Source organism: Papio anubis, chromosome 1 (genome assembly GCF_008728515.1).
Source record: "Papio anubis isolate 15944 chromosome 1, Panubis1.0, whole genome shotgun sequence".
Lineage (NCBI taxonomy): Eukaryota > Metazoa > Chordata > Mammalia > Primates > Cercopithecidae > Papio > Papio anubis.
This window is the reverse complement of record NC_044976.1, coordinates 157,205,976-157,226,657: the sequence shown is the minus strand read 5'-3', so window position 1 is coordinate 157,226,657 and position 20,682 is coordinate 157,205,976. Positions and strand designations below refer to the sequence as shown.

At 48.6% G+C, this 20,682-nt stretch overlaps 1 protein-coding gene and 1 long non-coding RNA gene across 3 annotated transcripts in view; one reads left to right on the top strand and one right to left on the bottom strand.

Annotated features, from left to right (window-relative positions):
* Window positions 1–16,289, bottom strand: part of PIK3C2B (phosphatidylinositol-4-phosphate 3-kinase catalytic subunit type 2 beta) — a 70,311-nt gene extending 54,022 nt beyond the window's left edge. Inside the window, exon 1 of one of the 2 annotated variants that reach the window (XR_638733.4) lies at window positions 15,802–16,289. The gene's annotated coding sequence lies outside the window, so the exon portion shown is untranslated. The remainder of the gene's footprint in view (window positions 1–15,801) is intronic. The other variant, XM_021928067.2, reaches the window with a different exon arrangement.
* On the top strand, window positions 15,942–17,189 carry LOC103878509. The gene is made up of 2 exons (XR_002517834.1): window positions 15,942–16,014; window positions 16,915–17,189. It is a non-coding gene; the product is annotated as an uncharacterized LOC103878509 (long non-coding RNA).
* The last annotated feature ends 3,493 nt before the right edge of the window (window positions 17,190–20,682 follow it).

Sequence of the window (20,682 nt, the reverse complement as noted above, 5' to 3'; positions counted from 1 at the left end):
TCTTCAGTGGGCAGGGAAAATAGAAAGCTCTCAAGCAAGGTGGTGAAGAATATGCAGGGTTTCAAGCCCCCAGTCTTGGGCATCCTGATTTTCAGTAGATTTTACTAAGGGAAGAGAGTCAGCTCTAGGACTTCCCCAGGAAGGGACCCTCAGCACCTCCCCTAAGGGCAGGCAGGGTCAGGGAGTCAGAAGCCATAAGGACTTAAACCCTTTGGTGTCCAGGTTTTTCTCTTCAGAGAGGACCTTCACTTCTGTCCATCCCCCAGCACCCACACTCACCCATACCTCCAATCCCACTGGCTTTGCAGCCGGGGACGCTGCCCTGCATCTCAGTCCACACACGTGCCACTGGCTCCACCTGCCCCTCCCACAGCCCGGCTCTAACAGGGAACATCAACACACTCTGCCAGGAATCTGACTCCTCCAGCAGGGAGATGTATTAAGGTCAAGCAGGCCAGCTCCCAGCCTCCAACAGATGTGCATCTGATCCCTGTTTCCTTATGGAAAACCCACAGGTTGTCTACAGCTCTATAAGCTTCTTTGATGGCAGGTCTATTATGGAATCACATGCACCAATAAGGTATTTCTCTGCTCTAGAGTGCGTGCCCTCTGAGTACCTCTCATTTAGTTTCAAATGTGAGAAGACAGAAAATAACAGTTTGTGTTTTCTTCCCACTTATACATCCCCTCTCTAGTGACCTCTATAGCTAAACTAAAGCTGCCCCACACAGTCTGGCATTTCCTACCAGGACTTACTCTCCATCCTTCTACTCCCTGGGCATACCATACCCTGGACTCTCCATTAATTTGAAGCCAAAGTGCACAAAAGAGTTTAGTGAAAGTCCTTCTGGGTCCTAGACAGGCAGAGGGACAGGAGCTTGGAGCCTGTGGGTCACCGCTACATAAAATCAGGTCTGCATGCCCTGCTGACTCCAACTCAGAGACCCTGATTCTAGCTCAGAAACCATTTGGCCTCATGCACACACATAGAATCCTTGGAGATCATAGCTCCTGCCACATACCCTGTAGACTGTGGGCTCTGCGTATGAGGAGAGACCAGGATGGAAGAGGTGAGGCAGCTTGTGGCTCCTCTAAAAACTTTCCTTCCTCTAGAGCTGGCAATTTTGATTGCAGGGCCAGGGACCAGAAGCTGGCAATCAACTGAATGGAACATTTGGCAAAGACGGAAGAAAAGCCTTGGCAGTATGTGTATTTCTAACCCAGGAATCATCCCAGGAGCCAAAGCAGCCACATCTCTGTCTGGTTCCTACTTCCTGCTTCCTCCTCCCCTCTTCCCTCACCCAAGAACCAATCCTTCCCATCCAGTTCACCCCAGGTTCCCTCTAAGGGCATAGTAGTTATGAGGGACTCCTCCAGCTTTCTTGGCCTTCCAGAGAAAGGTAGGGGGACAGGAAAGGTCCCAGGATGACCTCCCCTGACCAACCTTGGCTTCCAGCTGAGGAGACCACTGAGGGAACTTCTTTACACACAACTTTCACAGCAGCCCATCCCGTATCAGAAAAACAGCCACAGAATTTCCAAAAAGCAACACCTAGGAAACCCTAAATGCTCTGAAAATACTGTAGATGCTGCGAAGTAGAAAAGAAGCTCCTCTGAAAGAGGACACAGAAAATGGGTGGAGTTGGAGACGAAGACACAGTAGCTCTCTTTAGGCCTGGCCTTCCCTATCTACCACCTTTCTCAGCTTTGCCTCAACACAGCATTTGCTTCCTATAAACTGAGGTCTCCTGCAAGGCCCAGATTGTCACCACTGTCACCTCCAACCTCAGTTCAGCTTCCTTAGCTCATGCCCTTGGGAATCCAGTTCTGCAGGATTCGTTCCTGTGTGGGTGGGGAAAACTCCCTGGAGGATGCCAGCCTGTTCAGCAGTCCATAGAGCAAGTCCCAGCTGTTCCCATCCAGCCAGGGCACCAAAGTGAGGAAACAACATACCAGCAAGGCTCCGCTCTGCCTGGAGGGCTCATCAGAGAGAGGACAGGAGAGGCCACGACAGAGGAGCTGCCTCCCCAAGTCCTCTGCACTGGGCTCGGTGGGGCCGGGCTAACCCAATTGGGTCTGCAAGGAGCAAGGAGGCAGTGCGGAGGTGTGCTTCAAATGAGGGCCCAGTCCCACTGCAAAGGGATGAGGATGTATGTCGGGGTAACTGCAGAGGCACCGGACTGACCAGAAGGCACTGAATAATGTCAGTGAGACCATCCTCCAGAAGGAAGACATCCTTCCTGGGGGCTGACACTTTCTTTTTGAGCGAGTGTCTCTAATTCATTCAATTATAATAATTGTTAGGGTGCTTTCTGGTCGCACCTTTCTCAGACGTCCAAAATGCTCTCTCACGTCTTGATGACAGGGTCCTCCTTTCTGTCCCCGATGAGAGGGAGGACCACTAAGGCTAAGTGGCTTTGTACTGTGTCTCCCACTGGAGCTGCTCCAGAGTCAGGAAAAGATTGTAGACCCGATGAAGGGAGGCTGGCATGGTGGGAATACTCAGAAACACTCTTGGCCCCAGCCTTGTGCTCTCCCCTGCAAGTATACACTCAGCACAGATATGCCAGAGCCCCAGTACCCAGAAGGATCACACACATAAGAGTAGAGGAGGCAGGGCCAGCAGCTCCCAGGTGGTGGTGCTGTCTGTAGGGAGGACGGGGGTGACTGCCTGTAAGCTTGGGTGCAGGAGCCAATGGGCAGGGCCAGGCTGTGTGGGTGGTGGGCTGCCGGCAGCTGACAGCCACCTGCTCAGCTCTGAGGAGGGCCAAAGGAAGTCAAGCAGAAAAAGGCAGAGCCAGCCATCCATGGGAACCAGCTAAGGCGCCGACCAGCCCCCACGCCACGCTTCTTTCCTCCCTTGGGATAGGAAGGCTCTCCACCACGTGCCCACAGCCCGGCCCACTATCCCTGTGCCATCATGGTGTTCCTCAACCAGCAAGCTAGACTCAGAGTCTAATGATAAAGCAGGATATCTTCAGGTAATGCTAACTCTTCAAATATCAAGGCAATCCCTAATAGATTACAGTCACTCTCAGGGACCTGAAGCCATAGGGATCACACAAACCGTGTGTAACCCCCAACCCCTCCTCACACTTTTCCCCCTGCACCCCACACACATATCTATGTCTCCCCACTACATACACACTGCACACCTCCCATGCTTATCCCATAACCCTCACACCCTCCCCATACATACCCCCTACTCTCCCCCCACATACAACCTCCTGCTCACTCACTCCCTCACCAGCTCTCCCAGGAGAAGAGAAGAGAGGAAGCTGGCCTAGACCCATAAGATCACACTCTTTTTTCTTTTTTTTTGAGACGGAGTCTCGCTCTGTCACCCAGGCTGGAGTGCAGTGGCGTGATCTTGGCTCACGGCAAGCTCCGCCTCCAGGTTCAAGCAATTCTCTGCCTCAGCCTTCTGAACCACAGGCGCCCGCCACCACACCCAGCTAATTTTTTGTATTTTTAGTAGACACGGGGTTTCACCATGTTAGCCTGGATGGTCTTGATCTCCTGACCTCGTGATCCACCCGCCTGGGCCTCCCAAAGTGCTGGGATTACAGGCGTGAGCCACCGCGCCGAGGTCACATTCTTAGTGTCACTGGCAAAGAAGTCTGAGAAAAAAGGTTAAACCCAGAAAAAAAAGGAAAACAGGCCCTCTCAGCACCAGGGGGCAGCTCCAGCCCTTCCCCAAGCAGGCTCTTCCTTCTCTGCATTCCAGCAGGCTGGGGGCACCCAGGCAAAGAGAATGCCATGGAAGGAGCCCCAGGCAGAAGAGCTTCACAAGAGCCCTCTCCCAAATGCCCCCAGGCCTGCTGGCAGGCCCCCCAAGGGTGGCTGGTCATTCCCTAAATCAGGAAGGTGTAAAGAAGCCCTGGGGTCCCCATAGACCAGGGTAGGAAAGGAAAGGGACACCGGCTTTCAAGCAGTTCCAGTCTTTCAATCCAGAGAAAAGCAGAAAAATGAAACACCCCTAAACATCTGATACTCATTTACACAGGGGTGTGAGAGGCCAAGGTGTTAGTCCTTCCCAGGGACATTTGCATTAAAAAGCAGAGTCTAAGGAGGAGAGCGCCCAACCCGACAGGCCCTGGAAATGGTAAGACTTCTATTTTCCCAGGGAGGAATGAGCCATGAAAAGACGGGGTGCTCTCTAGTGTTTGGCCCCATGGGTCCATGGCCTCCCCCTGGTCTCAGCTCCTGAGTCTGGGAACCTCTTGCCCCTCTAGAGTACAGTCCCCACAATGCTGCCCCTTTAAGGCACTGACCCCTCCAACCCCTGGCCTTGGCTATTCTTAGCCCAGGTTGATCCAGGTGGCCACGGTCCTCTGCCTATAGCCATGCAGTTCCCAAGCTGGGAGCCTCCATTCTTCCTGGTAGCAGGCCAGAAGGATATCCTGCTCCAGGGTCAGTCAAGGACACTGAACCCAGCGGGGAGACCAAGGATTCTACTTTAGCCAGGTCAAAGGGGAAACCCTACTCAGGGTACAAGGCCTTAAAAGAGAACTGAAGGCTGGGCGTGGTGGCTCATGGCTGTAATCCCAGCACTTTGGGAGGCCGAGGCGGGCAGATTGAGGTCAGGAGTTCGAGACCAGCCTGGGCAACATGGTGAAACCCCATCTCCACCAAAAATACAAAAATTAGCTGGTTGTGGTGGCAGGTGCCTGTAACCCCAGCTACTTGGGAGGCTGAGGCAGGAGAGTTGCTTGAACCCGGGAAGCAGAGGCTGCAGTGAGCCAAAATTGCGCCACTGCACTGCACTCCTTCTTAAAAAAAAAATAAAACAAAAAAACTGAGAAACAAGATACTCTCCAAGATAGCCTATAGTGTCCCAGAATCCTCAAACCACAGGAAGGATACCTAGATGGGGGGAATGGGAAGAAGGCAGTCGTCCTGATGGTACCAGACCACAGGGGATCCCAGCAGGACTGCCCATGTCAGCCTGGTCACCCTAGACATGTTGCAGCAGTAGGCTTCAGTTTCCCCTTAGCCCTGGTCACCTGCACATACAGCCTGGTATGGACTCCCCATCCCCTATTTCCCATTTGTACCTAACTCTTAGGACCTCAAAGCCATGGTTACCACTGGGGGTGCCTTTCTCTTCCTCCTGCTTTCTCTCTCTCCTGCTTCCATCCCAATTCAAGATCCTCAGAAAGGCCAGGCACAGTGGCTCACACCTGCAATCCCAGAATTTTGGGAGGCTGAAGCAGGATGATCGCTTGAGCCCAGAAGTTTGAGGCCAGCCTGGGAAACACAGTGAGACTCCACCTTTACAAAAAACACAAAAATTAGCTGAGTGTAGTGGCATGTCCCAGTAGTCCCAGCTACTTGGGAGGCTGAAATAGGAGGATCAACTGAGCCATGATTGAGACACTGCACTCCAGCCTGGGTGACAGAGGGAGACCCTGTCTCAAAAAAAAAAAAAAAAAAAAAAAGATCTTCAGAAGCCCTCCCTGGTCAAGCCTTCCAGTATCTCCCTACTTTTATTCTCAGTGTTTCCTTAATACCCTAATACTCCGTGTTCCACACTGATAAAAATGGTGGCCCTGTCGCCTGGGGAACAAGAGCAACACTTTTGCCTTAGACATTAACTGACCATTTTGCATCTCTGTGCATGGAGTGGTTATGGGTCATGGAGATTTTGAAAAAATAAAGTGACTTTAGCGAGGCAGAGGAGTACAGAGCAAAGAATCGTGTCAATTAGTTTTGATATTGCTTTGTACATGCCCTGATGCCTTTCTCCGATCTCTTATCCCCCAGTTTGCACAGGAAGGTCCCAAGGGAGACAGATCTCCCTAAGACAGAACCTAAGTCTACATTAAGCAAAGGGGACGCTCAGCAGAAGGGTGAACGACCCGGCACAGTATAGCACACTTGCATTCCACCAGCCCCTTGCCCATGTGACCCTCGCCCAGGGTCTCCCAGTCAGAAGTCATTCCCAGCAGATATTCACTGACTGCTTCGGCTGGATGAGCGGCCAGGGTGTGACTGTGCAAGCATCCTGTGCCAACAATCCGCAGGAACTGTGTCAAAACACCTTTCCTGTGTAGGTGCCATTTCAAGGTCTGTGAAACTAGTACTGTCGCAACAGGAGTGAGGGAACTACACTTTGTGCTGGTGAAAGGGAAAGAGAAGGGAGGCAGAGAAGTGGGGAGACAGGAGGGAAGACTACCTGCATATGAGCATCACAGAAATAGAGGAAAGGAAACATACCTTCCCCCTCTGGTATTTTGTACCAGGTACTGTCTTATTTAGTCCTCACAACAATCCTTAAATGTGGATGTTATTATCCTTCTTTTATGGAAGAGGAAAGTAGAAAACAGGAAAGGGATGTAATAATTGGCCCAAAGGTCACACAACTTGTAAATGATAGAATCAAGAGTTAAACTGAAATGTGTGTGACCCCAAACTTCATAGTCTTTTTCCCATCCTGTTGTGGAAACCCAGGCACATCACATTTGATTAAATGTTTAAGCTGATGTTGGTGATTATTCTGGAACACCTCTATGCTCTCCACACCCCCATCCCAGAACATTTCACTCTCCCAGGCCACTCAAAAAAATAAACATAAAAATAAATAAACAAGCAAAGCGAACAAACACACCCCACGGTTTGGTAGAGGAGAGAACCAATGAGCAACGGGGATTGTGTGAAGTCATACAGCTCGTCAGTGATAGAGGTGAGATCAGAAGTGAGAGTTCAGGTCCTTAGACTTCCTCTCAAGTGCTCTTCCCAGGCTGAGCCATAACCAGTCTCTTTTTTTTTTTTTTTTTTTTTTTAATTTTAAGAGACAAGGTCTCACTCTGCCATCCAGGTTGGAGTGAAGTGGTGTGATCACGGATCACTGCAGCCTTGACCTCCCAGTCTCAAGCAATCCTCCCACCCCAGTTTCACAAGTGGCTGGAATTACAGAGGTAAAGCCATTGTACCCAACTATCTCTCCCACTCTTAAAATTCTTCAGGAGAGGAAATCCCCCAGCCTTCCTGATCTAATCTCTCTTAAATTGGTCCATTCCTTTCCAAGCCTCTGATGACTTTCATTAAGGGAAATAACCTATAAAAAGCATATATTGGGCACCAAAAATTTTGTTATTCCTTTCTTTTACCTCAATGATTATTCTCTTACCTGAAAAATTATTTTATTGGGCACTAAAAAAAATTATGATTCCTTTTTCTCACCTGAATGATTGAGACAGACCACTAACTAGTCTGTTTCCTTGCTGACCCCCCTAAAGTTTCTGCCCTCCACTGCCAGGATCATCTTCCTACAGGGCAGCTCTGATCATGTCATTCTTCTTTCTTTTTTTTTTTTTTTGAGACAAGGTCTTGCTCTGTCACCCAGACTGGAGTGCAGTGGCAGGATCTTGGCTCACTGCAACTTCCACCTCCCAGGCCCAAGCGATCCTCCCATCCTAGCCTCCTGAGAAGCTGAGACTACAGACGTGGTTGCCACCACACCTGGCTAACTTTCAGTCTTTTTAGTAGAGATGGGGTTTCACCATGTTGCCTAGGCTGATTTCGAACTCAAGTGATCTGCCCACCCTGGCCTCCCAAAGTGCTGGGATTACAGGCGTGAGCCTCCGCACCCTTTTATTCATGGGGGATATATGATGGCTCTAATATAAGAGCAGTACCTGCACATCCCCCATGAATGAAAGTGACTTTGCTCTTTTCAACATTGTTATCATTTTTAATGTGCTCTACTGCATTTATGTGCATTCTGCTTTGGATTATCCCTACTAATGATTAGAATAAAAATAATAGCTTTTATTTGTATAGGTATTTATAGTTACAAAGCACTTTTATAGACATTAGCCCACTAATCTTACGAATAAGGCCAGGCATGGTGGCTCATGCCTGTAATCTCAGCACTTTGGGAGGCCGGGGTGGGCAGATCACCAGAGGTCGGGAGTTCGAGATCAGCCTGGCTAACATGGTGAAATCCCGTCTCTATTAAATATACAAAGTTAGCTGGGCGTGGTGGTGCACACCGGTAATCCCAGCTACTCAGGAGGCTGAGGTAGGAGAATCGCTTGAACCTGGGAGGCAGAGGTTGCAGTGAGCTGGGATGGTGCCACTGCACTCCAGCCTGGGTGACAGAGTGAGACTCAGTCTCAAAAAAAATAAAAAGAATAAAGACAGCTGGGTGCGGTGGCTCACGCCTGTAGTCCCAGCACTTTGGGAGGCTGAGGCAGATAGATCATCTGAGGTAGGGAGTTCAAGAATAGCCTGGCCAACATGGTGAAACCCTGTCTCTACAAAAATACAAAAAGTAGCCAGGCATGATGGCAGGTGCCTGTAATCCCAGCTACTTGGGAGGTGGAGGCGGGAGAATGGCTTCATCCTGGGGGACGGAGGTTGCAGTGACCCAAGATCGCACCATTGCACTCCAGCCTGGATGACTGAGGGAGATTCCATCCCAAAAAAGAAAAGAAAAAGAATACCTCTTATTTATTTATTAACACAGTTACCAACACATCTTTTAAGTAACATCCTTCATTTTTTGTTTGGTTTTTTGTTTGTTTTTGAGATGGAGTCTCGCTCTGTCACCCAGGCTGGAGTGCAGTGGTGCAATCTCCACTCATTGCAACCTCCACCTCCTGGATTCAAGCAATTATCCTGCCTCAGCCTCCATAGTAGCTGGGGTTACAGGCACACGCCACCAGGCCCCGTTAATTTTTGTATTTTCAGTAGAGACGCGGTTTCATTATGTTAGCCAGGCTGGGCTTGAACTCCTGACCTCAGGTGATTCGCCCTTCTCAGCTTCCCAAAGTGCTGGTACAGGCGTGAGCCACTGCACCCAGCCTTCTCTGTTTTTTAAAGAGACAAGGTCTCACTCTGTTGCCCGGGCTGGTTGTGCAGTGGCTCAATCATAGCTCACTGTAACCTCAAACTCCTCAGGTCAAGTGATCCTCCCACGTCAGCCTCTGAAGTAGCTAGGACTACAGGTGCACACCACCATGCCTGGCTGATTTTTAAACTTTTGTACAGATAAATCTCGTTTCATTGCTCAAGCTGAACATTCTTACTTTTATCATTTCAACATGTACCTACAAACACCTCATTACGTACAAAACATTCTTTTCCACTAAGCCTTTAAACCGCATGGATTACCTCGTATTTATCTTTGTCTCCCCCAGGATGCTTAGCACAATGTTTTACACGAAGTACATGCTCAGTACAGAACCGTTAATACTGTGTTCTCAGTGTGGTCTGACCAACCCAGAGGAGACGAGTTAACAGCTCCTCGTCATAGGATCAGAGGTTCGGAGGCTGTTTGAGGAAGGCAAAATTGTGATGTATTTTTCCAGGTAGACACCCCATAGTATTTATCAGATTCTTAGAGTCTAGAGATCTCCAAAACAATAAACACCACAGTTCTAGTTTCTATAATCTCTAGGAAATGCTGCCTAAGACCGTATATATATAACTCTTGGGGCACCTTATCACAATCGATTCATATTGAGCTTATAGGATGACCCCATTCCATGAAGAAACTCATCCATTTACCTGCATTTTGGGTAGGAGCAGGGGTACGATGTGGTTCCTTCAAGGTCAGGGACCACACTCAATTCAAGGTTGTATTCCTAGAATTTAGCACAAAACTGCTCTTGAGGAATAATAATTACAAGAACCATGAGCTGCTGAGTCACCATTTATATGCATCAGGCACTGCTCTAAGTAGTTCATTAATTAACTCATTTCATTTTACAACAAATTTTGTCTGGTATTATTTCCCCCATCTTACATATGAAAAAAGTGATGCACAGATAAATTAAGTAACTTTTCCAAGATCACACAGTTTGTAAGTGGTGGAGCCAGGCTTTGAACCCAAGTAACCTGGCTCCACAGCCATACTCTTAACCATGTGCTGAACTTGCACTGCCCTTCATTTGATGAATGAATGAATCAATGTAAGAATGAATGAGCAGAGGCACTGAAGATGTTTTTGTTGAATGAACAATTAACCAATCATTAACTAACCCACCTTTTGTCTCTACCCTGTATAATCTATAGGATTATCAAAACAGTCCTTCTCAAACTTTCCTTGCGTTCAACTAGAGAATCTCTCTAAGTAATTCCCTATCTATCAGTATAGAATTCCTGTCAGTAACATTAAAAAGTTTGGTTTAATTCTCAGTGAACTACTCTTAGTGAACTAAGAACTATGAGTGAACTAAGTTTTCTCAGAACACCAAGCACTAGGCAAGGGTTTTCCCTGTCCTCTTCACTGCTGTGCATGTACAGCAGTGTCAGTGCACATTCAATGTACAACAGTGGAATGAATGCCCAAAAGATAAAATGCAAACTCCTTCAATGGCTCTGGCCAGATTAAACTGCTTTCAGTTCACCTCGTTCACCACACTCCATTCCCCATCCTGCCCCAATTCCTACTTACTGTTCAGATCTCTGCAAACACTTTCCTCCAAGAAGTCTAACCATCAAAAAGGCCCCACAATATGAGTTCACAAGGCAACCCATGTTTCCCCCACTCAATGACTTCAAAGTACCTAAAGTCACTAGTAAACAATCAAGATGTTTGTCAAATTAATGAATAAATGAATGAGTTCCTTTTTAACATGATTTGATAGATTTAAACCCTTGTGATCCTATCCTCTTCCAGAAACGACTTTAAGAACCACTTGTATTATTACTGGCTCATGGGGAAGCTCCATCTCATTCAGGACTTGAAGCTCATAAATATTTTTCTTTTCTCACAGGCCCCTTCAGTGTAGCACAGAAGGAACGCAGGTTCTAGAGGTTTCCTGACCTAGACTCAAACTTTGGCTCCTCTCAAATTAATTGTGCAAGCTTTTTTTATTATTATTATTTTTAGAGACAGGGTCTCACTCTGTCACCCAGGCTAGAGTGAAACCTGGATGCAATCGGAGTGGTGCAATTATAGCTCACTGCAGCCTCAAACTCCTGGGCTCAAAAGATCCTCCCACTTCAGCCTCCTGAGTAGCTGAGACCACACACCCTGATTTTTTTTATTTTTATTTTTAGTAGAGACAAGGTCTCGCTATGTTGCCCAGGCTGGTCTCGAACTCCCGGGCTCAAGTGATCCTCCTATGTCAGTCCTGGCCCCTATCTTTTAATTTTAAAAAAATCTGCCTCCTTAAAGTCTAGAGTGAAAATCTAGTATCTCTGGCTATAATGTTCTTCTCCCAGGATCCCAAAACAACCCATTTGCAAACCACCTCCCTTTTCTTGGTCAGAATTGAATCCACTCTACTGGTGCTTGCAGTCACATCAATTTCTTTCACTCTCTGGGAGACACACAGCAAGGCGAGTCAGGAATGGGACAAACGCTCTGCTTTCAGAAAAGGAGGGCTTTTAGGGAGATGTCAACAGTTGAAGGGCTCCATCATTATTACTATCTGGGCTTTGGTTACACAGGTCTTACTTCTGCTTCGGGACTACAGTGAACCTCTCTCTTCTTCCTTCTCTATACCCTGAGGGTCTCTGCCCCCCAAAGCACAAATGTCTTCTGATGCTTTAGTCTCCTTAAACAGGGTGATGATTTGGGGTGAGTGAATTCCATCCCAATGTCCCAATGTCTTGGGGAAGTAAATTTCCCAAAAACAAAGCCACTAATTGGGTCGGCACGAAACTCCAAAGTGCGGCAGGACAGGTCCTTTCACGGGTCATGTTGTGATCTGCGGGGTAGGCATTCACTTCCAGCATTGCTACTAACTGTTATGACCTTGAGAAAGTCACTTTTTCTCAGGGAAGTGATGGCCCAGGTCCTTTCCAATTTTGATACTCTATGTGATCATACAAAATGCAAGAACAAGCTGGGAGAAGTGGCTCATGCCCGTAATCCCAACACTTTGGGAGGCTGAGGTGGGAGGATCACTTGAGACCAGAAGTTCAAGACCAATGTAGGCAACATAGAGATCCTGTCTCACGGGCGGATGACGAGGTCAGGAGATCAAGACCATCCTGGCTAACCCGGTGAAACCCCGTCTCTACTAAAAAAAAAAAATACAAAAAAAACTAGCCAGGCGAGGTGGCGGGCGCCTGTAGTCCCAGCTACTTGGGAGGCTGAGGCAGGAGAATGGCGTAAACCCGGGAGGCAGAGCTTGCAGTGAGCCGCGATCTGGCCACTGCACTCCAGCCTGGGCGACAGAGCAAGAGTCCGTCTCAAAAAAAAAAAAAAAAAGAAAGAGATCCTGTCTCAACAGAAAAAGGAAAAAAAAAAAAAAGCAAGAATAGTCCCTCAAGTTTCATTTTATAAAACAGATGCAAAATAAAGCAGATATGAAAACACCAAAACAAGAAATCTGCCTTAATTTCCCCAGGATCCTCCAAGTCCCTAAACCTTCTATTAGTGCTGCTCCGAAGGCAGCAATATGACTTGATCAGATTATCCCACATCTCCTCCTTCCTTGGAAGGTAGAGATAGAAATAAAAATGCATAGAAAAGCAGATGAGGCCCAGACAAATTTATTATGCCTACATGCCCATGAGATGTCCCAGGCTGGTGACGTCTCATGGGCATTCAAGGAATCCATTAAGAATGAATTCTGAGGCTGGACATGGCAACTCACACCTGTAATCCCGGCCCTTTGGGAGGCTGAGGCAGGCGGAACACCTGAGGTCAGGAGTTCGAGACCAGCCTGGCCAACATGGTGAAACCCTGTCTCTACTAAAAATACAAAAAATTAGCCAGGCATGGTGACACACGCCTGTAATCCCAGCTACTCAGGAGGCTGAGCCACGAGAATCCCTTGAACCTGGGAGATGGAGGTTGCAGTGAGCCGAGATGGCACCACCGTACTCCAGTCTAGGTGACAGAGCGAAACTGTCTAAAAAAAAAAAAAAAAAAAAAAAAACCACGAATTCTGAGGCTGGACACAGTGGCTTATGCCTATAATCCTAATACTTTGGGAGGCCAAGGCAGGAGGTTCCTTTGAGACCAGCCTGGGCAACATACTGAGACTCCATCTCTACAAAGAAATTAAAAAATTAGCCACATACAGTGGTGCATGCCTGTAGTCCCAGCTACTCAGGGTGGGAGCTGAGGTTGAAGGATCATTTCAGCCCACTGCACTCCAGCCTAGGCAACAGGGAGAGACCCTGTCTCAAAAACAAACAAAAAGAATGAACTCCACAATTTTACTGTTCCTTTCTGTTCTCCCAAGACCCAATATTTCTCTGAGTAGCACTGAGGCTATGAGCACAGGGTATGGAGTGAGACTGCTTGCTTCAAATCCCACCTCTATCACGTACTAGCTGGCTGACATCAGTGAGTGTTAGAGATTACATTACTTGCCAGCTCAGCGTTCTCCTGTCTATAGGCAGTAGCCAGTCTTTGGAAGGTGTTTATCCCTCCTCAATTCCTACAAATATCATGAGGCAGCCTCTCCTTCTCTCCCAGTTCCCATCCTGCCAACACTATTTAAAGAAAAATACCCAAGGAATATAGCAGTTACCTTGGTATTGTCACATTACTCTTTCCTGAGCAGGAAAGAAAAGGTCCCAAAACATCCCTTGCTCCATGTGGCCCTCAGATCCCACCCTATCCCCATCCCTGACAGTTCTCCCTCCCTTACGAGGAAGGCTAAACCCAGTATGAATAATCATTTGTAAAGTATTCCGTAGTTTTCAGGGTACTTTTGCACACATGATTTTGTTTAGTTCTTGGTAAGCAGTATTTGATTATCAATTCTGTGAGCCAAGGCTACTCCCCCACCTCCATTTTACAAATAAACAAACTAAATCTTAGGTCCACAAATTGTCTGTGCTCACATAGCTAAAAAGAAAGTCACACCAAGACACTGTTTTCTCTACTACTTCACATTATGATGTCCAAGTTCACATCCTGAGAACATGAGGAGCCTGAACCTTACGGCTAGTTACAAGCCACTAAAAGGAACACAGACCTCCTCATTTTTCTACCCACTGGTCCAGGCAGGGCTATCCAGGCTGAAGGACCACAGACATGATACAGATGCAAAGCACCAGGCAACAGGAGGAGTGGGGACAGCACCAAGAGGGGACCAAAGGCCCACGAGGGTATAGAGTATCTGCCAGAGCATACTAGGTCATGACAAAGACCAAAGGCATTCCAGACCACCAAGGAAGTTCAAAGGAGCTCCCCCAGAAACAGCCCAAGTCCCCAGATAAACTGACCCTTCCTCACCCAGCACACCCCTTGGCCCTTTCTCACTCATGCTTCCAGTGGAGAAGGAAATGGACAAGCAGCCAGGCCTGAGAGCTTGATCAGATTCAGCTACACACACTTAGCAGGAAGCTCAAAGCCATGGAAATCAAACCTCAGGCTCTCCCAAAGGCCAAAGGAGAGGTAGCCACAGCCCGGGTCTAGGGCTCCAGCACAGAGCCACCATCTCTTCAGACGCTGGTTGCCAAGCAGAGGTATAAAATGTGCCTCGACTTAATTTTTCTGTGGACACAACCTCAAGATGGAACCGCCAGACTCTGGAGGAGCTGGGATTCCAAAGGCTCACTGCCTCTCTGCTCTGGGATCGGCAGCTGGAGTTGGGGAGAGGGAAATATTTTGGGGTCGGCGTTGCCACCCGCTGGGCCATTTCTCTTCCTAATATCTTCCCAAGGCCTAATGCAGCAACAGAGTAAGTTTTCATTCAGCACTGATTCAGGATTGGAATTTAGTGCAAATTGCTTACATCTGCCTGGCCATATCCCAAATAGGTAGTTTAGAGCACGGAGGAGGGGCAGCATTGGCCCACTTCTCGGAGCCCGGGTAGCTGCCTGCTAAAGAATCTGGTGCCATGCTGGGACCAGCCAGCCCAGGGTACAAAACTCTCCAACAGAGTTGAGAAAGAACAGCCCAAGAGGGCTGCCAGAGACAATACAGCGATTCCATCCCACGCATGATTGGAAGGACTGGGGCAGGGAAGCTACGAAGACCCCAGAAGCGGGTGGAGATGAAGAGAAAGCAGGCCTGAAGGAGCAAGAGCAATGGCAGATCTCACACACACACACACACACACACACACACATACCCTCTTCAACATCAGCCAACTAGGGTGTGTGCACTAACCTCATACATTTGGTAACCTCTTCCCACAACCCAGGAGCCTGCCAAGCCCCTGGGATCCCCACCCTACTCCACCCCACACCAGCTTGGCAGCCTTGCTTGCGCTTCCTGCTGCGATTGCTCCTCCAACATCAAAGTCACCGCTGTCGGGAGCTGAAAATGAGAGACAAGTATAGGCCAGGAGAGCAGCGCCTTCTCCCAGCACCGGCGAACTCAGGCCTGAGGGTCCCTCTCCCTCTTTCAAGCTTTCAGTCTCCTTCTGCTGCAGTATCCTTATAAGGGAGAATCCAATTCTACCCTCCGCCCGGCTAAGAAATGTACACATTCCCCAGGCAAATGCCGACTTCTCACCCAGTCCACAGAAGGCACTAACCCCATCACAGGACAGGTTTTGCTTTTTTTCTCATCTTAAATAAACAAACCCCAAAGCCATTGGCTGGTTCAGATCGCCCTGCAGCTGGGAGCCAGGAAGTGTGTTTAGCTAGAAGGGGGTGGGGACGCGGGTGCCTGGAGCCCCAGAGGCCCTGAAGCTGCTGGAGTGGAGTGGGGTGGGGTGGGGTGAGGGGCAACCTGCTCTGCGCGGCGGGCAGGAGCTCAGGCTCCCACGGCGTACGCCGCTCAGCCCGCCGCCAGGAACCCTCGGCTGCTTCCATTGTTGCACCTCCGCTGTTGCCATGTTGGAGGGAGAGCCCCCTGACCTCGGCTGCCTCCACTCTGGGGGCACTTTGCAGACCCCGGGGCCGATGCTACGCGCAGGGTGCGTGTCCTACCTGCGCTAGCTGCTGGCTCTGCTGCAACACCCGACGTGTCTTGTGCCCGGCGACGTGGGCTGCTCGCTCCGCGCCTCACGGGCTCGCTCTGCGGCTCCAGGCGCCTCTTGCACCAGCGCGAGAGGAGCTGGCCGGCCGCACGCCGCCTGCTCCCGGGCCGCTGCCCTCTCCAGGCTCCGCACAGACCTTAGGCTCGAAGGGGCAGAGGGAGAGGTAGCAAAGAGCGCAAGGACCAGCTTGGGGGGGTGGGGAGGGGTGCTCTCCACCGAGAGCGTGCGCGAGCTCGCAGAGTCAGGCCACCCCGGGTGAGACAATAGCGGGAGCAGCGGGCGAGAGAGGGGAAGCCATCTCCCGGACACCCGGCGCACTGCACGGCAACGCGAGGCTCGGCCAGACCCTGCCTGGACAGGCAGCCACCCGGCCGCCGGCTCCAGCCGCAGCGCCGAATCCGCCGCGAGCCGGAGGGCGGGGCGGCTGCTGGAACCCGGGCCGTCCTTCGCCTCTCCCCTCCCCTTCCCCCTCCTCTTCTCTTCTCCTCTCCTCTCCTCCTCTCCCCTCCGACTCCCGCCCCATTTGCCATTGCGTGGGGGAAGAGAAACGCGCTGGCGTCAAGTTGTGCTCTGCAACCCAAGAGCCAGGATTTCCACTCCCCACTTGGGTGAGGGTTTTTGCGGATGGTCGTTACTTTCCCCTGCTGGAACCTTGGCTTTGGGTCAGAGGAAAGCGCAATCATTCTGCTAGAAATGACGGTGCTGAGGTCCAGTTATCCGCTTCAGGAATTTCTACCATAATTACGGTAGCGATGTTCGGGGGATCCCCTACCTTGAGGGTTAGGTGGGGGTAGAGAGAGGCTGTCTCCGGGCTTTACACGCTCAGTGTCATTCGTCTTTCTGTCTCCTTCCTTCCTCCCTTTCTGGAAGGGGAGTCTCGTTTGTTTTTGTATTCGCCCAGGTGGATCTTCCGAGCTGCGATCCAGAAAATAGCAGTCAGCCTAAGTGGGGAGGGAAGATAGAAGATCCTTCAACCCAACTAGGGTAGTGGGGAAAAAAAAAAAAAAACCTTTCATACAATGTGTTATATTTAAATTTTCTACTCTAAATACCTTTCTTCCAGCAGTGGTCTCTGGAAGAATTTTCCTAAAGGCTCCACCCAAAAGAAACCATGAGTTGGCCAGATCCTCCTTTGCATTTCGTTTGCATAGTACCAACGATCACTGATCTCAAAGTATATTTTCCTAAAAACGTGAATCGTGTTTTCCTCCAAACGTGAATCGTGTTTTCCTCCACTGCCCTCATTTCTTCTTTCTTTCTCGACAGACTATGAAGATTAACACCTGATTCTCACTCAGCCTCTCAAGCAAAACCATGATTAAATAAATTTGTTATACTTTTCTCTTGTTAACTTGTCTTTTGTTACAGAAGTGTTGGCTATGACTCTTATGATGGGGAGGAAAGGGATCACCCCCCTTTCTGCTCCTACAGTGCCTTCTGTACCCAATGCTTGTGACTGGGTAGTCCACTTCACCCTCTGAATATCAAGAGTAGTGTCCTCACCTATCACGCAGGGCTGTCGTAATGATCAAAGGAGAGAATCTAGGTGAAACATCTTGATAATTAACTGAAGGCAGCTTGGTCTACACATATGTCATAATGTATATGATGCTACTGCTGATCTCAGGAGCCACAGGGGTTAAAAAATGTGTCCATGCACGTATTCACCACTTGTTCACCATACAAATATTTATGACAGCTTACTCTGTGTCTATCATCAGGTCAAGCTCAGGAGCCTGAGAGAACGCAGTGTTACAGGGGCCACTGGTCGTTCTATGCTGCTGGGGTGAAAAGTCTGAAGGAAAGAACTAACAGGAAGTAGGCCTGGGTAGCTGAGTGGATGATCAGATCACAGGCTTTATCATGCATTTTGGTAAGGAAAAAATTGAGTAAAGAGAAACCAGGGCATGCCAAAAAGTTTAGCTGCTGTAGGTGACAGAGAACCTGCTATGCACAAATGGAGCTGGCAAGTAGTGTGACCAGAAAAAAACTTCCTGGCATATTATAGAGAAGGATTTGGAGGATGCACTGCATGTCTCCCCTGTGCCCCTCCAGATCTTCCTGGCCCTCTGGCTTCCTAGACGGGGTTGGCCAATGGGAGCCATGGCTGAAGACTGAATAAGGAGGGAGGTCAGGGGAAACCGGATATTTATTCTTCAGGATTCCTCTCTTTGGGGTCACAGTGCACTGGCTGCCACCCTCAACCAAAGATCACAGCTTCTACGGGTGGTTCTCCCCTCCCTCTCTCTTTTTTTTTTTTCTTGAGAGGGAGTCTCTGTCACCCAGGCTGGAGTGCAGTGGCTCACTGCAACCTCTGCCTCCCAAGTTCAAGCGATTCTCCTGCCTCAGCCTCCTGAGTAGCTGGGACTACAGGCGCATGCCACCACACTCAGCTAAATTTTTTATTTTTTAGTAGAGACAGCGTTTCACTGTGTTAGCCAGGATGGTCTCAATCTCCTGACCTGGTGATCCACCCTCCTCAGCCTCTCAAAGTGCTGGGATTACAGGCGTGAGTCACTGTGCCACTCTCTTGATTCAGGAAATCACTCCCCTCCTTTGATTTTTCGGGCCTGGGGGTGGAAACATGGATTTGCTACTGGCCCTAGTAGATTGTACATTATTTCTTGTGGTTTTTAAAATTGTCTCCTTATTTTTTAACTTCTCCTGAAATTACCCCTCAAGTGCAGTGTGCCATTTGCTTTCTGCCAGGACCTAATAACACAGCTTAGGAGTGCGGCCTGGGAGCTCAACGGAGAAACCATGGCTACCTTCCAGGTGGGAAATCAGGGAATCTCAAAACAGTGCCAGAGTTGTGGCAGTGGGGATGAAAAAACCAGGCGGATACAAGAGATACTTATTAAGAGAAATCAATAAAATTTGATAAATATGTAAAATGTAGGAAATTAGGGAAGAGGAGGACTCTGGAATTATTCCCCATTTGAAGCTTTAGAAATTGTTGGCAGGTGGTACCATTCCCTAAGTTAGGGACAGTTAGTAAGACAGGGCCCAGGTGTTGGCAGAGGGATCTTGCACTTAATTTTGAACATGTTGGGTTTGAGGTATCTGTGGAATGTCTAGATGGGGATGTCTAGTAGACAGCAAACTGATGAAACGAAACTCAAATTGGGGTGTGGATAAGTGATAGCAGCTTTGGATTCTGTAGGTTATAGGTGGTCAGTGAAGTTATAAGCCTGTACGAGGTCATCCAGATGGGCATAAGGAGGAAAGAAGAAACAATCAGAGAGGTAAGAGAAAAACTGGAGGCCACAGAGTGTCAGAAACTAAGGTGGGAGAATCTCAGAAGAGAATGACTGGATAACAAGTGCAGCAGGAACCTCCAGGAGGGTAGGGCTGGAAAATGCCCTTTGGATGGACAAGAAAGTCACTGGTGCTCATGGAGTAAGAGTGGTCATAGTTAAACCAGCCTCCAGTGGGTTCTAGGCCTAATTCATTCCCTGATTCAAAGCTGGTACTCAATAAATTCTTGGTCAGTAAGTGAATGAATGAACCTGGATCTAGAATAAAAGAGACATGCTTTTTCTAGAAGCTTGGCAACTTAAGACAAGGAGAAATATAAGGCAGTGGGTACAAGGGAATGCAGGATCAAAGGGGAGATTTTTGTTTTTTCTTTTTAGGATAAGAAAGGCTTAAGGGTGTTCATATGCTGAAGAGTAAGACCAAGGAGAGCAAGATCATGAATAGGAGGGACTTGGGACCCAGGCATATGAGGTGGAGCTGCCTCTGATATCTTTGAAAGGAAGGCTGTACAAAAGCAGAGGCATTTGTAGACTGGTAAAGAGACTAGAACTTGAGACTAGATGTTGAGCGGACTGGTTGCTGTCTGGTAGTCTCTAAGCAATCTCCTGAGAGAAAGGGGCTCAAGATGAGGTTAAAGGCTTAAAGAAAGTGGTTAAGGTTGCCACGCACGGTGGCTCACGCCTATAATCCCAGCACTTTGGGAGGCCAAGGTGGGCGGATCACCTAAGGTTAGGAGTTCCAGACCAGCCTGACCAACATGGAGAAACCCAGTCTCTACTAAAAATACAAAAGTAGCTGGGTGTGGTGGCGCATGCCCATAATACCACCTACTCGGGAGGCTAAGGCAGGAGAATCACTTGAACCTGGGAGGCAGAGGTTGCGGTGAGCTGAGATTGCGCCATTGCACTCCAGGTTGGGCAATAAGAGTAAAACTCCATTTCAAAAAAAAAAAGTGGTTAAGGTTAAAACAGAAAGGAATAAGGAATGAGAGTGGTAGTTTCAGAGAGATGAGAGAGAGAATTGTCAGCAGAGTTGAAGATACAGCTGGCATTGGATACTCTAATATGTTGTGGCTATGAATAAAAATATCTGAATGTTTTCATCATTTTCTTCTGCAGCACTTGGAAGCCCAGGTGTAGAACATGAGGCCAGGTTTCCAAGATAGGTACAGTGGAGGCATAAAGGGAAAAGAGGGCACCTGACAAAAGACAAAGTCCTCAAGAAGGGAAGTGAAGCTCAGCAAAGGCTGTGAATCTTGAAGAAGGGGGAGGAAAGGGACTGGGCTACCTCTAGTCTTATTTCCCTTCCAATCTTTTCTCAAGCAACCCAGCCAGGGTGATGTTTCCAAAGCAAACATCTGCTTCTCCTGCTTAAAATCAACTAACATGTAGGACATGGGATTTTTTGACTTTAGTTTTTAAACATCTATTCTCAGAGCCTAGAACAATGCCTGGCACTTGTGCTCACAAAATTTTGGGCAGATGAATTAATGGATGATTTTCTCTAACTCTTAAAGTCCAATCTACTAAGGAAACTCTGAATTCTCTCACAGTCAGACCTTGCTTTTCACTCT